This window comes from Rhinopithecus bieti, unplaced genomic scaffold, assembly GCF_001698545.2.
Source record: "Rhinopithecus bieti isolate Rb0 unplaced genomic scaffold, ASM169854v2 scaffold_4816, whole genome shotgun sequence".
NCBI lineage: Eukaryota > Metazoa > Chordata > Mammalia > Primates > Cercopithecidae > Rhinopithecus > Rhinopithecus bieti.
In genome coordinates this window covers 1354590-1371763 of record NW_016804543.1, presented here as the reverse complement: position 1 = coordinate 1371763, position 17174 = coordinate 1354590, and the positions used below count along the sequence as shown (strand labels likewise).

Genomic DNA, 17174 nt, shown 5'->3' with positions numbered 1-17174 from the left:
ACAAGCATGCACCACCACGCCCAGCTAATTTTTGTATTTTGCGTAGAGACGGAGGTTTCACCATGTTGGGCAGGCTGGTCTCGAACTCCTGACCTCCAGTGATCCGCCCAACTCCGTCTCCCAAAGTACTGGGATTACAAGTGTGAGCCACCACGCCCGGCTGCAAACAACACTCTTGAGCTCAAAATGCAGGCTACTGGAGGGGTGGGGTGAGCCAACAGTTACATTAAGTGGCAGTAGTTCAGGCAAGCGGGTACGGCGGGAACGGGAGGCAGCAAGGGGGAAGGGAACCTAGGTCTCAACCCATTGGAGCCAAAGTAAACTGTACTCCAAGGGACCCCCGCCCCAGGTGGAGAGAGCCTGCGGCTGATAGGCCGCCCGCGTCTGCTTGCACCTGCCCTGGCGCCGCAGCCAAGGCAGTCCCCGCGCGGGCCCTGCGCTCCGCGGCGCGGGCAGAGATGCTCGCCCAAGAAACATGGCTGGCTGGAGCCTCCGAGCTGCGAGCGCCGGGCGCGGGAGGGACGCGACCGCCAGCCCGGGGAGGCGGGAGGGGGTAACTTGAACGCCTGGGCGGGCGGCAAGTGCAGCGCGTTCCAGCAGCTCCCCGGCGCGGCCACTTCCTCGCCTTCTCCTTCCTTCCCTTTCCTCCCTCTTTCCGTCTTCCCTCTTCCTCATTCCCGCCCAGCCTCCTTCCTCCCTTCCTAACCCCCTCCCCTCTTCCTGCTGTCACTTCCAAACCCAAGGACAAAACCGTTACCTGAGGGCCCCGGAGCAGCCCCGAGGTCCGCCTCAGTCACTGCCGGAGCCCAGGCGCGCGCTCAGTGGCCGCCCGCCTCATCCCCGCGCGTCTGAGCGGCCCGGCGGCAGCTGCTCCTTTTATGGGGCTCGCAGGCAGCAGGCTCGGCCAGGGTGTCCCCAGCCCTCTCGGGCGGCAGCAGCGTCAATGAGCGCTATTCACACTCTGGGCTGCGGCTGGTACCCCCCTACACATCCCCCAGGAGTGCGCGACTGCCTGCCCGCCCCCATCCACAGGGCCTTGGACAGGGGTGGGGGTGGGGGACAAACATGGCTTTCAGGGCACCCACTAGGGGAAGGGAGTCACATGGTTCTGGACCTGGGTAGCCAGGGTAAGAGGGGCCCACCAAGAACTGCCACCACCTTGAAATGAATATGGAGGTGCCGATCAAACACTGGAGTGTGGGGTTGACTTCGAAATACCGCAGGAAGAAAGCCGAACCTTTCATTATCATCATCATCACTATTTTACTTATGATTATTATTAAATAGCATCTGCCATTTTATTAAGTGATAACTATGAGCAAAAAAATTCTCTTCTGGTACAGAACATTTTAAAAGCCTGTGTGTTCTGGGTCCACCACCTGGCACTTCGGTTAATACAGACAGGATCACATCTTCCCTCTTCTCAGTGGAAACCTCTGCTGGCCCCATTCCATAGAAGAAAAGCTACCCACATTAGCTCTGCATTCAAGGGCCCTTAAGTTTCTATCCTGGCCCTACTCTCTAGCCTCAAATCTGATGCATCTCACCCCCAAGAAACCCCAGGAGGGCGCATTTGTCTTTTTATTAAAGATCAGAAAGACAAAGCTTGGAGAGGTTAAGTAATTGCCAAAGGTCACTCAGCTAAGAAATGCTGGAGCAATGCCCCAGGTCAGTCCAAGTTCAAAGTCCTGGATCTTGGTCTCTCCATGCTACTGCTTTTAGTAAACTTCTAAGGCCAAGAGGGCATCACACCCTTTTGAGTTCTGGATGATATCTCACCTCTTCATTGGCAAGAATAAAACTTGAAAGAAATTGGACTCCTTAGGCCAAGAAGAAAATCCCAGAGAGCCCTGTTTGAACCTGTCACCTCTGGGCAGATCTTCCTTTTATTCATATACAATTTTAGTTTTAGTTTCAGGTGGACCACAGCAACAGTGATGGGAAATAATCAATTTGACTAAATTGGGATTGGCCCCCAGCATGCTCACATCACTACCTGGAATGGCAAGAAGAAATGGAATTCCCAAGGCTAAGCACCATAGCTCATGCTTACAATCCCAGCAATCTGGGAGGCCAAGACAGGAGGATCACTTGAGCCCCCAAGTTTGTGACCAGCTTTGACAACAGAGGGAGACCCCATGTCTACAAAAAAAAAACAAAAACAAAAAAAACAAAAACAACAACAACAACAAAAAAAAAAACTAGCTGGGCGTGTTGACATCCACCTGTAGTCCCAGCTACTTAGGAGGCTGAAGTGAGAGGATTGCGTGGGCCTAGGAGTCTGAGGCTGCACTGAGCTGTGATTGTGCCACTACACTCCAGCCTGGGCAACAGAGACCCTGTCTTAAAAAAAAAAAAAAAAAAAAAAAAAAAGGAAATGGAATTCCCAATGATAGGTTTGGCTCTGTGTCCCCCCCCCAAATCTCATCTGGAATTGTAATCCCCATGTGTCCAGGCAGGGACCTGTAACCCCCATGTGTGGAGGGAGAGAGGTAACTGGATCATGGGTATGGTTTCTGCCATGCTGTTCTCATGATGGTGAGTTCTCAGGAGATCTAACAGTTTTATAAGGAGCTCTTCTCCCTTTGCTTGCTTCTCTTTCCTGCTGACTTGTTAAGGTGCCTGCTTCCCCTTCTGCCATGATTCTAAGTTTCCTGAGGACTCCCCAGCCATGAGGAACTGTGAGTCAATTAAACCACTTTCCTTTATAAATTACCCAGTCTCAGGGAAGTTTACAGCAGTGTGAAAATGGACTAACACACCCAAGAAGAAAGCCAAAAGCAATTATTTGTTACACTTCACATAATATTAGAATGATTTTTCCATGTGACTTACAGAAGCAGAAGACTATACAATCCACATCAAGCCTCTGAAACAGACCTTCCTTCCAACGTGTGGAAATGCATAAATGCATTAGCTAAGAGAGTGAGTAACATCACATTTACTCCTCTTTTTTTTTAAAGCAGACACAGAGGAGTAATTTGACATGAGAGGTTCCCCAAAGCAAAGCTGGTACAATTTCCCTATGTGGGGCTCATCAGAGGACTAGATAAGCCTGATGCTGATAAGAGGCAGAAAAGGAATGTATAAGTTGTTAACTCCAAAGTAGGGGAGGCGTTGAGATATTCCTGTCAGAGTGAAAGTGATTTTCAATTTCAAATAATTATATTAGGTCATTCATTGTGTGGAATGGAGTGTCTAGTACACAGCATTCCTGCTGAGAGGGTTCTCAAAGGCTGAGTGTTAGGAGGCAGAAAGCCTGTAATTAGAAGCCCTGAAGCACCCACCCTCTCTGATGAAGAGGATTGGAGTACAGCCTGTCCAGGTAATAGGGCTCAGCTCAGGAGTGTGTGCGTGTGTGTGTGTGTGTGTGTGCCCGTTCCAATTTCCCAACATGAACATCTAATTATGCCAAATCTTATAAGCTTCAGGGGAGTGGGAAAATGAGAATTAAAAGCAAACAATGATTTAGAGAAAAAAGATATTTGAACCCATTTCCAAAAGAAGCTTGCATTTAATACAGGGGTAAAAGAGTGGCTTATCCTTTGAAGCAGCCAGCAAAATTCCTAACTACTCTCAGATTCTGAGCTACACAACTTTCTGGTTTCATTTGCACTCATGATAGATTCTCTTAGAAGCCCTCTCAAGACTATGGGTAAATGCCATTGGGGACAAGAAAATGAGGGCTTGTTGGTGATGTCACCATTCTTTTGTCTGTCTCCACTCATAGAGATGAAAATGGGCCTCCTTTGAGCAAATCTAGCTTTTCTTGGGGCCTTGATCCTATGAATTACTTTGAGAAGGGCCTGTGAAAACTGAAATTTGCATCTGCCTATAGAGGGAAGTTTAGGAAATCTAACTTAATTCATTCCATAGCCACTCTTGACATGACATATGAACCTTCAACATATCTCAACCAGATGCATGTGTTATGCCTTGGTTTAATTATGAGATGAATTCATAGGTTTTGTGTAATATACTGATTAACTTATGTCTCCTGTTCACAGATGGTAAACGTAACATTTCTCCAGGAGAGGGAATTACATCCTCCTGCAACTTGAGGTTTTTGCTGATCTGTTCAGTGTGGTAGTACATCTAAGGGATGTTTAGTCCCCACTTCAAACGTAAATAGCTATTCTTGATACTCAGATGAAAAAGAAAAAAAGATGCCTTAATTATAACTTCACTCAACTGTATTAATACCATTCTATTTAAAATAACAATACTGAGTTGTTGGCTTTTTTTTTTTTTGAGCCCCTGAAGATGGATGGAAAAATTAAGTCTGATTTAATCTATCAGCTATGCATGGTATAACAATATTAAGTCATACATTTGGAGTGTAAGTAGCTAGAGGCAGTTTCTACATCAAACTCACTTGGCCACCCAGAACTTATATTCACTGTGGTAGGTATGAGTCTTGTCCCACATTTTGGTCATGTTTATTTATTTTTTAAGTGTAAACAGTATTGCCCTAACATCAAACAGAATGAATTCAGTTTGGTCATGAAAAAAATTTTATTTAATATAACATCCTTTTTCCTTTATTCACTCAACACATTTTTTTAAAGCACTTCGTATGTGCTGCATTGTTCTAGACGACGGAGATGTAACAATGAATAGACACGGTGATGATACACTTGTGCCTGACCAGAATCCTGACATCAATGTTGCAAGTATATATAGAGTGCACTATAATTATCAGCCCTAATAACAGTAGTGCAATGCGACATATTAATACAAATGAATGAATAAGCCTCAAAAAGTTTTTCCCTGGTTTTAGGATATGCTATATATTTTTTCCACAGACTTACTAATTGTTTTTTTAATGTGAGTAGGGTTACAAATTGACAGCAATGAACTATGTTTAGACCTTGAACTCTGGAGTCTGTCTGTCCTGATTGGGTATCCCCATGATCCATACTCACTTGCTCTGTGACCTTGAGCTAATTCTCAGTTTCACTAATTCTCATTATCTCCATTAGAAAATACAAATGAAGAAACTGAGAATACTTTCCTCGAGGTAATGTTGTAAAATTAAATGAGACAATATAGGCAAACCATTTGGACTACAGTAGTGTTGCTCACCCTTTTCTTCATTATTGCTCTAACCAATGAGCTTTTTAAGATTTTTTTTTCTCCTAATCAACCCCTGCTTTCCAATGATATTGTAATACCACAGATTTAATGTATATCTGTTTAGATATTATAGGTACATCTGTACTTTCTACATAAAAAGGGTAAGCTCTGTTTCACCCCCTAAGAACCAGTGTTCACCTCCCTTAGGGGAGACATCACTTCCCTTTGAGAAGGCACGGTCAAGAGTTACTTTGGACACTATGTGATATAGACTCATGCAGTGCTTGCTGAATCTTAGCAAACGTAACAGTAATAATCATCAAAATAAATAATACGATTCTATATCCCTAGACTAGAGAAGGTCTGAGTAAAGTCTGGTAAAAGATGACAAGAGGCACATCAGCTCTGATGCCCAGGAAACCAAAGCCTGAATCCAACAACAAAGAGTCTGTTGGAGGCTGGGGTTGAGCATGAACCAAGAAGACATTCTTATTTTCTTACCAATGGGGAAAAGACAAGACGCCAAGTATTAGGGCGCTGGATAAGGGTGATCACATCTCTTAACAAGTCAGCTAAGATTACTCATCATTTACATATGCAAAGAAGAAGCAACACAACACCAAAGTGCTCCAGAATAGATACTTTTAGGTACAGTTCATTTTCCCTGAAAAATCCCCTTTCTACCCCTCTGTCCAACTAAGTCTCATCCCTACATCAAACACACTAAAGGTCCCCCTTCCTTCATGAAATCTTTCTAGCACAAAGGACCCTCAGTCATCAGACAACCCTGAATTAAACTGAAGGGCATTCTACAGAATAACCAGGACATTTCTTCAAAAGTGTCAACATCATGAAAGAAAAGGCAAGGCTAAGGAACTGTCTCCACTGGAGACATGACAAAGATATGCAAGGTGAGACACTGGATTGGATCCTGCAACACAAAAAGGACATGAGTGGAGGAGAAAATGGTGAACTCCAAATAGTCATGGTTTAGGTAATAGTACTGTATGTGTTAATAGTACGTGGTTTAGTTAATAGCCAATGTTAATTTCCTGATTTTGATCACGATACCATGGTTATGCAAGATGTCAACATTAGGGAAAGCTGAGAGGAGAATAAATGGGAATGCTCCATACAATTTTTGCAACTTTTCTCCAAGTCTAAATTATTTCAAAATTAAAAGTTTTTTTTTTTAATGGTGATTTACTCATTCAATTTTTTCAACAAATGTATTTTAAAGGCCTACCCATGCTAGGCCCTTCCAGAGGCTTGGGAATCAGCTATGAACAAAACAAGACAATAATCGCTAATCTCATGGTTAACATAGTATTCTAGGAATTCCTTTCTGCCTCACAATAGCTATGAGGCCATGCCTTACAAGTCTTATCCTGTCTACTACTGCCATGTCAAATTCATCTGCTCTTGTCATATCTCCTCACATAAGGGACAGGGTATGGCTCCTGTTCTCTGCCTTTCACTCATGGGAGTGGATGGGGAGGTGAGCTCCTATGTCCACTGCCTGGTATGTAGCACATACCTAGAACACTGCTTGAACATAGTAGATCTTTGATAGGTGAGAGGAGGTTAAATTAAAAAATTAAAAAAATATGAACACCCAGTCTGGTACGGTGGCTCATACCTGTAATCCCAGCACTTTGCAAGGCCAAGGCTGCAGGAACGCTTGAGCCAAGGTCAAGACCAGGCTGGGCAACAAAGTGAGACCCCCCCTCTCTACAAAATATTTTAAAATTGCCAGGCATAGTGATGCGTGCTTGTAGTCCCAGCTACTTGGGAGGCTGAGGCAGGAGAATTGCTTGAGCCCACAGGTTGAGGCTACAGTAAGCCATATTCATGCCACTGCACTCTAGCCTGGGTGACAGAGCAAGACTCTGTCTCAAAACAAAACAAACAAACAAAAAACCAAACACCCTTGATACAGAGCCTGGTGAAAATAGGCATTCACTTAAAATGTTTCTGGCCTAGAATATAAGAATGATCAGCTGTTGGTCTCTGCAGACTCTCAAATGTTATAATTTTATGATATGTCATGCTTGATTCTTTGACAAACAAGAATGTATGTGTGTTTGTGTGTGTGTGATAGGGAGAGATTGTATGAGAGAGAGTTAGTGAATTAGTTTGGAAGTAGTGGAACAGAGAAATAGAGGCCTGAATTAGTACATCCCAATGGACCTTAACACTGCAAGACATAAGCTGGTACTTAAAAGACTGCATCTTCTCACTTTGAAAGACAAGAATGATCATCAAAAGAGAAACACCAAGAAATCTTTGATGTACTTTTCCACACATTAGCTACTTACACAAATTAAAATTAAAACCAAATTTGTCATATGGCTTTAAAATGCAACATGCTTTTATCACTTAGACTAGAATTACATTTTCTTAGAAATACCTCCCTGCTGGTCCCCTGCCCTGAACCACCTGAGACATTTACGCACTACATATAGTGATGTCACTAATTTCAAGATCAGTTCTGTAATGTATTTCATAAGTCTGGTCCACTTTCAGAGTTCTCATTATCAGTGAATGCCATCTGCATCCATCTCATTATAAAAGCCAAAACCTGAAAATCATCCTGGACAACTCTCTTCACTTTGTCTCTGAATTCTGACAATTTTCCTCCTAAATATATTTCATGAGTTCACTACAATTTCTCCTGCCAATGTTCTCATCCACCATGATCTTTTGCCTAGACTACTATAATAGCTTTCAAGCTGGCTTCCCTACCTATAATCCACACTATTCACAGAAGGCAGACAGATCTTTTAAAAGTAAAACCAACATGAAGTAAAGCTGATTATGTCATTCCCCAGCTTGAGTCTCCAAAGAACAAGATCCTTATTATGACCTAAAAGGACATGTCCTTTTATGGTCTGGTCTCTGCCGACCTCTGCAGCATCATCTCTCAGATTCCAGACTCTTTCTGCTCAATCTGCACTGGCCTTTGTTCACCGTTTCAAAACATTCCATGCTCTGACCACCTGGGAAAGGCTCTCTACCAAAGTACTCTTCCTTCCCCTATTTATTCTTTATGTGTCAACTTGAACAGCAACTTATCAGAAGAACTTTCCAACAAATCCCCAGACTCAGTGTGTTGTTGACCTCCAAGGTGGCCATTAATGAGCCCCATTTCCTGGTATTCAGACTCTTGTGTATTGTCTTTCCACAGTGCACAAAACTAGTCTGGATGACTAATAGAATATAGGAGAAGTGACAGTATGCTACCCCTAAAATTAGGTTATAAGACACTATTCCTTCCACCTTGGTTCTGTGCATTCTCTCTGTCTTCCTCTTGGACTATCTACTTTGGGGAAGCCAGCTACCACGTGGTAAGAGCCACACATAGTGAGGAACTAAAGCCTCCTGTCAACAGCCATGTAAGTGATAGTCAAAGTCCATCCTTCAGCCCCAGCTGTGTTTTCAGATGACTGTATCCCTGCCCGACAGACAACTGTATCCTCATGAGAGTTCTTGAGCCAACACCACCCAGCTATACCACTCCTGGATTCCTGACCCTCAGAAACTGTATGAGATCTTTACAGCATATCATTTTAGCTTTCTCAGTAAGAAATTACCCTAAAACTTAGCAATAGATAATGAACATGCTTGGTTAGATGTCTCTGTCATATCCTCTCATGGAATCTTGTTCCTTTTGCATATCTCACTTGGTAATTACATATTTGTTGAACTAAATCGATCAGTGTCAGTCTCCTCATCAGTTTTGTCTCCTAATTTCACCAAAGTATTTCCAGAACTTTGTGACAGGCAAAAGTAGGCCCTCAAAACATTAGGTGGGTGAATTAATTGTCCTAGCAATACAACTGGAAGACTTCCCTTCACTAACTTAATTCCTCTGCTAAATTTGCTTTTGGAAGGGAGTTAACATGTAATGTGAGCCCTGAAATCAGTCAGTAATTAATAGAAGATAACCATGTAGAGAGGTCCCCAACCATGGCTTTATCCACCATCAGTTTCACTCTGCAGTATGCCTTCAATAGGGAGATAAACTGCCTTCCACCCACGAGTCAATTAATAACAATAAAATAGGATCTGATCCAGGTCTGTCCAGACTGCAGTCTCTCTACTGTCACTGTCTTACAGATCTATGAGTCCAGAGCACCAATAGGCTTTCTCACCCTTGAAGGATAATTATCAACATTCTCATGTTAAGTACAATGTCCTGCTTTATTAATAGACATAGATGCTATCAATACCCAATCAGGAGTCCAAGTGTCCCCATCTGTGTCTAAATGTCTCCATTTTTTAATTGCTTGATTTTATTTCTCATGGATGACAGACACTCTATTGGCCTCCTCTCTGGAATATTATGACTATTGGTTGCAAGTGGAAAGAATTACTAAGCAAAATACAGCCAGTAGTACCACGAAGAGAGCAGAAGGCCATCAGCACACAATGTTTATTCAAAGCTGATGATAGCTGAGGCAAGAGGATCACTTGAGACTACGAACTTGAGACCAGCCTGGGCAACATAGCACAACCCTGTCTCTTTATTAGAAAAAAACAAAACAAAACAAAAAAATAGCTGACAGTAGATCCTATTATCTTCTTACATCATTCTCTCTCATTCATTTCCTCAAATTCACGTATTATGGTAGAGAAAAGCTAAGTTTAACTTCCAAGAAACCCATGAGTTTCAGCCAACACTTCCAATGGGTTGGTTGATTTTCAAATGCAGTGCATGCTAAAAGCAAACAAACACACACAAAATACCCTGTAGATTTGGGACCCCATCCTGATCTACTGAGTCAGAATTTTCAGAGGAGGAGCCTGACAATCTACAATTTTAACCACTAACTCAAAACTAGATTATATTACCAGACATAAAAGTTCATACATCATCTAAAACCATTTCTATTATAAAGAGCTACAAATCCAAATATTTGTTGTAAGTCAAATGACAGAAAACTGAGGAAAACCACAAATCTTCTAAAGCAAAAAACTTAAGTAATTTCATTCTCAAGTACTACTCCTCCGCTAGATTAGGCTTCTCACAAAGGAACCAAAGGGCCAAATTATACATACTGCACACATGACAGCTCAAGTCCTTTTCACAATAGGTGAAGTTAAAACAAAGGTCTTACAACAACAAAGAAGACAACAGAATTCTTCTTGGAGTCCATTTTCCTCAGTGAACTCACAAATAAAAAACTGACTTTAGTATCTCTTTAAGAATATCCCTTTCAGAAGCTGAGCATCTAAGGAAAATTACCAGAAAGGTTATTTTCTCATGTCAGTTATTCATTATATTAAAAAACAGTACGTTCCAAATTAGAGGATTAAATAATCCTAACAGTTTTCTTAGCCAGTCTTTCTCATCCTTCATGGGTCATGAAGAAGAAGAAGGTTTTGACCGCATCTCTCAAACTACTTTNTGGTTATGCAAGATGTCAACATTAGGGAAAGCTGAGAGGAGAATAAATGGGAATGCTCCATACAATTTTTGCAACTTTTCTCCAAGTCTAAATTATTTCAAAATTAAAAGTTTTTTTTTTTAATGGTGATTTACTCATTCAATTTTTTCAACAAATGTATTTTAAAGGCCTACCCATGCTAGGCCCTTCCAGAGGCTTGGGAATCAGCTATGAACAAAACAAGACAATAATCGCTAATCTCATGGTTAACATAGTATTCTAGGAATTCCTTTCTGCCTCACAATAGCTATGAGGCCATGCCTTACAAGTCTTATCCTGTCTACTACTGCCATGTCAAATTCATCTGCTCTTGTCATATCTCCTCACATAAGGGACAGGGTATGGCTCCTGTTCTCTGCCTTTCACTCATGGGAGTGGATGGGGAGGTGAGCTCCTATGTCCACTGCCTGGTATGTAGCACATACCTAGAACACTGCTTGAACATAGTAGATCTTTGATAGGTGAGAGGAGGTTAAATTAAAAAATTAAAAAAATATGAACACCCAGTCTGGTACGGTGGCTCATACCTGTAATCCCAGCACTTTGCAAGGCCAAGGCTGCAGGAACGCTTGAGCCAAGGTCAAGACCAGGCTGGGCAACAAAGTGAGACCCCCCCTCTCTACAAAAATATTTTAAAAATTGCCAGGCATAGTGATGCGTGCTTGTAGTCCCAGCTACTTGGGAGGCTGAGGCAGGAGAATTGCTTGAGCCCACAGGTTGAGGCTACAGTAAGCCATATTCATGCCACTGCACTCTAGCCTGGGTGACAGAGCAAGACTCTGTCTCAAAACAAAACAAACAAACAAAAAACCAAACACCCTTGATACAGAGCCTGGTGAAAATAGGCATTCACTTAAAATGTTTCTGGCCTAGAATATAAGAATGATCAGCTGTTGGTCTCTGCAGACTCTCAAATGTTATAATTTTATGATATGTCATGCTTGATTCTTTGACAAACAAGAATGTATGTGTGTTTGTGTGTGTGTGATAGGGAGAGATTGTATGAGAGAGAGTTAGTGAATTAGTTTGGAAGTAGTGGAACAGAGAAATAGAGGCCTGAATTAGTACATCCCAATGGACCTTAACACTGCAAGACATAAGCTGGTACTTAAAAGACTGCATCTTCTCACTTTGAAAGACAAGAATGATCATCAAAAGAGAAACACCAAGAAATCTTTGATGTACTTTTCCACACATTAGCTACTTACACAAATTAAAATTAAAAACCAAATTTGTCATATGGCTTTAAAAATGCAACATGCTTTTATCACTTAGACTAGAATTACATTTTTCTTAGAAATACCTCCCTGCTGGTCCCCCTGCCCTGAACCACCTGAGACATTTACGCACTACATATAGTGATGTCACTAATTTCAAGATCAGTTCTGTAATGTATTTCATAAGTCTGGTCCACTTTCAGAGTTCTCATTATCAGTGAATGCCATCTGCATCCATCTCATTATAAAAGCCAAAACCTGAAAAATCATCCTGGACAACTCTCTTCACTTTGTCTCTGAATTCTGACAATTTTCCTCCTAAATATATTTCATGAGTTCACTACAATTTCTCCTGCCAATGTTCTCATCCACCATGATCTTTTGCCTAGACTACTATAATAGCTTTCAAGCTGGCTTCCCTACCTATAATCCACACTATTCACAGAAGGCAGACAGATCTTTTTAAAAAGTAAAAACCAACATGAAGTAAAGCTGATTATGTCATTCCCCAGCTTGAGTCTCCAAAGAACAAGATCCTTATTATGACCTAAAAGGACATGTCCTTTTATGGTCTGGTCTCTGCCGACCTCTGCAGCATCATCTCTCAGATTCCAGACTCTTTCTGCTCAATCTGCACTGGCCTTTGTTCACCGTTTCAAAACATTCCATGCTCTGACCACCTGGGAAAGGCTCTCTACCAAAGTACTCTTCCTTCCCCCTATTTATTCTTTATGTGTCAACTTGAACAGCAACTTATCAGAAGAACTTTCCAACAAATCCCCAGACTCAGTGTGTTGTTGACCTCCAAGGTGGCCATTAATGAGCCCCATTTCCTGGTATTCAGACTCTTGTGTATTGTCTTTCCACAGTGCACAAAACTAGTCTGGATGACTAATAGAATATAGGAGAAGTGACAGTATGCTACCCCTAAAATTAGGTTATAAGACACTATTCCTTCCACCTTGGTTCTGTGCATTCTCTCTGTCTTCCTCTTGGACTATCTACTTTGGGGGAAGCCAGCTACCACGTGGTAAGAGCCACACATAGTGAGGAACTAAAGCCTCCTGTCAACAGCCATGTAAGTGATAGTCAAAGTCCATCCTTCAGCCCCAGCTGTGTTTTCAGATGACTGTATCCCTGCCCGACAGACAACTGTATCCTCATGAGAGTTCTTGAGCCAACACCACCCAGCTATACCACTCCTGGATTCCTGACCCTCAGAAACTGTATGAGATCTTTACAGCATATCATTTTAGCTTTCTCAGTAAGAAATTACCCTAAAACTTAGCAATAGATAATGAACATGCTTGGTTAGATGTCTCTGTCATATCCTCTCATGGAATCTTGTTCCTTTTGCATATCTCACTTGGTAATTACATATTTGTTGAACTAAATCGATCAGTGTCAGTCTCCTCATCAGTTTTGTCTCCTAATTTCACCAAAGTATTTCCAGAACTTTGTGACAGGCAAAAAGTAGGCCCTCAAAAACATTAGGTGGGTGAATTAATTGTCCTAGCAATACAACTGGAAGACTTCCCTTCACTAACTTAATTCCTCTGCTAAATTTGCTTTTGGAAGGGAGTTAACATGTAATGTGAGCCCTGAAATCAGTCAGTAATTAATAGAAGATAACCATGTAGAGAGGTCCCCCAACCATGGCTTTATCCACCATCAGTTTCACTCTGCAGTATGCCTTCAATAGGGAGATAAACTGCCTTCCACCCACGAGTCAATTAATAACAATAAAATAGGATCTGATCCAGGTCTGTCCAGACTGCAGTCTCTCTACTGTCACTGTCTTACAGATCTATGAGTCCAGAGCACCAATAGGCTTTCTCACCCTTGAAGGATAATTATCAACATTCTCATGTTAAGTACAATGTCCTGCTTTATTAATAGACATAGATGCTATCAATACCCAATCAGGAGTCCAAGTGTCCCCATCTGTGTCTAAATGTCTCCATTTTTTAATTGCTTGATTTTTATTTCTCATGGATGACAGACACTCTATTGGCCTCCTCTCTGGAATATTATGACTATTGGTTGCAAGTGGAAAGAATTACTAAGCAAAATACAGCCAGTAGTACCACGAAGAGAGCAGAAGGCCATCAGCACACAATGTTTATTCAAAGCTGATGATAGCTGAGGCAAGAGGATCACTTGAGACTACGAACTTGAGACCAGCCTGGGCAACATAGCACAACCCTGTCTCTTTATTAGAAAAAAACAAAAACAAAAACAAAAAAATAGCTGACAGTAGATCCTATTATCTTCTTACATCATTCTCTCTCATTCATTTCCTCAAATTCACGTATTATGGTAGAGAAAAGCTAAGTTTAACTTCCAAGAAACCCATGAGTTTCAGCCAACACTTCCAATGGGTTGGTTGATTTTCAAATGCAGTGCATGCTAAAAGCAAACAAACACACACAAAAATACCCTGTAGATTTGGGACCCCATCCTGATCTACTGAGTCAGAATTTTCAGAGGAGGAGCCTGACAATCTACAATTTTAACCACTAACTCAAAAACTAGATTATATTACCAGACATAAAAGTTCATACATCATCTAAAACCATTTCTATTATAAAGAGCTACAAATCCAAATATTTGTTGTAAGTCAAATGACAGAAAACTGAGGAAAACCACAAATCTTCTAAAGCAAAAAACTTAAGTAATTTCATTCTCAAGTACTACTCCTCCGCTAGATTAGGCTTCTCACAAAGGAACCAAAGGGCCAAATTATACATACTGCACACGTGACAGCTCAAGTCCTTTTCACAATAGGTGAAGTTAAAAACAAAGGTCTTACAACAACAAAGAAGACAACAGAATTCTTCTTGGAGTCCATTTTCCTCAGTGAACTCACAAATAAAAAACTGACTTTAGTATCTCTTTAAGAATATCCCTTTCAGAAGCTGAGCATCTAAGGAAAATTACCAGAAAGGTTATTTTCTCATGTCAGTTATTCATTATATTAAAAAACAGTACGTTCCAAATTAGAGGATTAAATAATCCTAACAGTTTTCTTAGCCAGTCTTTCTCATCCTTCATGGGTCATGAAGAAGAAGAAGGTTTTGACCGCATCTCTCAAACTACTTTTAAATCAATCTGTCTGAAAATTTGAGGGACACTTCCACATGATGAATGAAGTCCACAATATTTTCAGTTTCCAAAATACTAATCATAACTTGAAAATATTTATCTCCATATTTTAAATTTTAAATTTACTTTCACTTGCTTTTCTTTGCTCTCTGTTGAAATAGATTTATCTCTAATATTCTAACATTTATACAGTGCTTACTGTGTGCCAGGGACTATACTATGTGATTTCATCCCCTACTTCTTTTCATCAGCCAACACTCCTACAAAGTAGGGATCATTATTCCCTTATTATATATCAGAAAGTGGAAGCCCAGAGAGCCTACAAAACTTGTCTAAGTTCTCTTGGCTCACGGGTGACAAACCAGGATTTAAAACACGTCTGGGCCTGGCATGGTGGCTCACACCTGTAATTCTAGCACTATGGGAGGCCAGCAGGAAGATCCCTTGAGCTGAAGAGTTTGACACAAGCCTGAGAGCAACATAGTAAGACTCTATTTTGTATAAAATATACAAAAAGCTAGCCGGGTACAGTGGCACGCAACTGTAGTCCTAGCTACTGGGGAGGATGAAGTGGGAGGATCATCTGAGCCCGGGAGGTCGTGGCTACAGTGAGCCAAGACTGTACCGCTACACTCCAGCCTGGGCAAAAGAGTGAGACCTTGCCTCAAAAAAACAAACGAAAACACACATCTGACTTCAAAGCTTGTCTGTTCAGCAAAATACAAAACTCCATATATATAGGATAAAATATTTAATATCTTCCCACTGTGACATTAAAAATACTATTTTAAGAGAACTATATAGGGGACTCCCTGGTACATATCAGTGTTGATTTTTCTATCACTTTAGTGAAAGTATCACATTATTGCTACTAAATCAGCCTGTTTTGAATTAAAGGCATCCATTATGATGGTGCACTGAAAAATATACTCCTTATAACTGGGATCATTTGTAATACAAAGGATAAATGCTTGAGGGGATGGATACTCGATTTTTCATAATGTGATTATGATGCATTGCATGTCCATGTACCCCATAAATATGTATACCAACTACGGACCCACAAAAATTTAAAATAAAATTTTAAAAGAATTTTTAAAAATGTACTCATCACCTTTTCTATCCTTTAATAAGGAGAAACTATAACTACTAGAAGAAATTCTAAAGATAGTTCTAGATTCTAAAGGAACTGGTCATTTGCAATTAATTTAATGACACTGGAGGAAATGTAAACTGTTTCCTGCTCCTCCCACACCCTCCTCCTCCAGATAGGAAAAGAGGGACATAGGAAAGAAACAGCTCTGCAAAGGACAAAGAAAAGTCACCAAGTGAAACCCATCTGGTACAGTCACAATGATGAGGCAGGCCAATGTGGGTGGGCTTCCTACTATGGTACCCACCAAAACAACAAAAGACATGTGGCAAAATCTCCAAACACTGGGAAGTCTGGGAGGAAGACTGCTCAGTGATTAGTCCAGATGGGAACTACTACATTGGCTAATTTGAGCATCAGAGAAAGTGATCCATAAATTTTTGCATGAGCACAAATGAAGCCCACTTTTTGAAAATGGTTGTGCCGGTAGATCCTTCCTTCAGTAATTCTTAGGGACACAAAACAATATGTATGGCAGATATACAGGGAATAAATAAAAACAAGCTGTCCAAGCCACTTAGACAGTGTTACACCTGGTACTTTCCCTGTTTCTCTAATGGACTCTGTACCTGAGGTTTTTGTCAAGACTTTGTACCTCCAGGTAGAAAAAGCTTTTACAGATCTTCAAACACTGCTAGGAAAACTTGGAAATATGACAGCGATCTTTTTCTATCAATAAATCTTCCCTATTTGGCAGAGCTATGAGTTATTTATAGAAGAAAGATCATTTTATTAAAGTATTTTGAAAGCTTTTGTTTCCCCTCTATAGTTGTATTTTCTCCCTCACCCTTAGCAACAAGACACTCAATCTATGGCTGGGGCAAATGGTACTAAGAACTCTAGCAGGACTAAGGAGGGGATTATTTGCAAAGGCTTGAGCCTTAAGGAATGAAACCCACCAACCAGAAAAATCTAAACATAAGCAGCAAAATTCAAGGAGGTACTTAACTTGAACTCAAAGGATCCTGAAGTATTCAGGAACAAGCTTAGGGGGTCTACGAACCCCGTGAAAATACATGAGACAGATTAAGTATGAAGTTCTGGTTTCTTCTAGAAAAGACTCAGAATCTTGAGATGTACAAGCTGAAAAGGAGTTTTAGAAATAATTTACATCAACTCTCATTTTATACATGAGAAAACTAAGACATACAGATGTGATATTTACCACTTCCC

At 41.0% G+C, this 17174-nt stretch overlaps 1 protein-coding gene across 1 annotated transcript in view; it reads right to left on the bottom strand.

The window, feature by feature from the left end:
• LOC108527668 (membrane-associated guanylate kinase, WW and PDZ domain-containing protein 1-like) overlaps positions 1–17174 on the bottom strand; it is a 587159-nt gene that overhangs the window by 75784 nt on the left and 494201 nt on the right. The gene's annotated exons all lie outside the window — the stretch shown is intronic.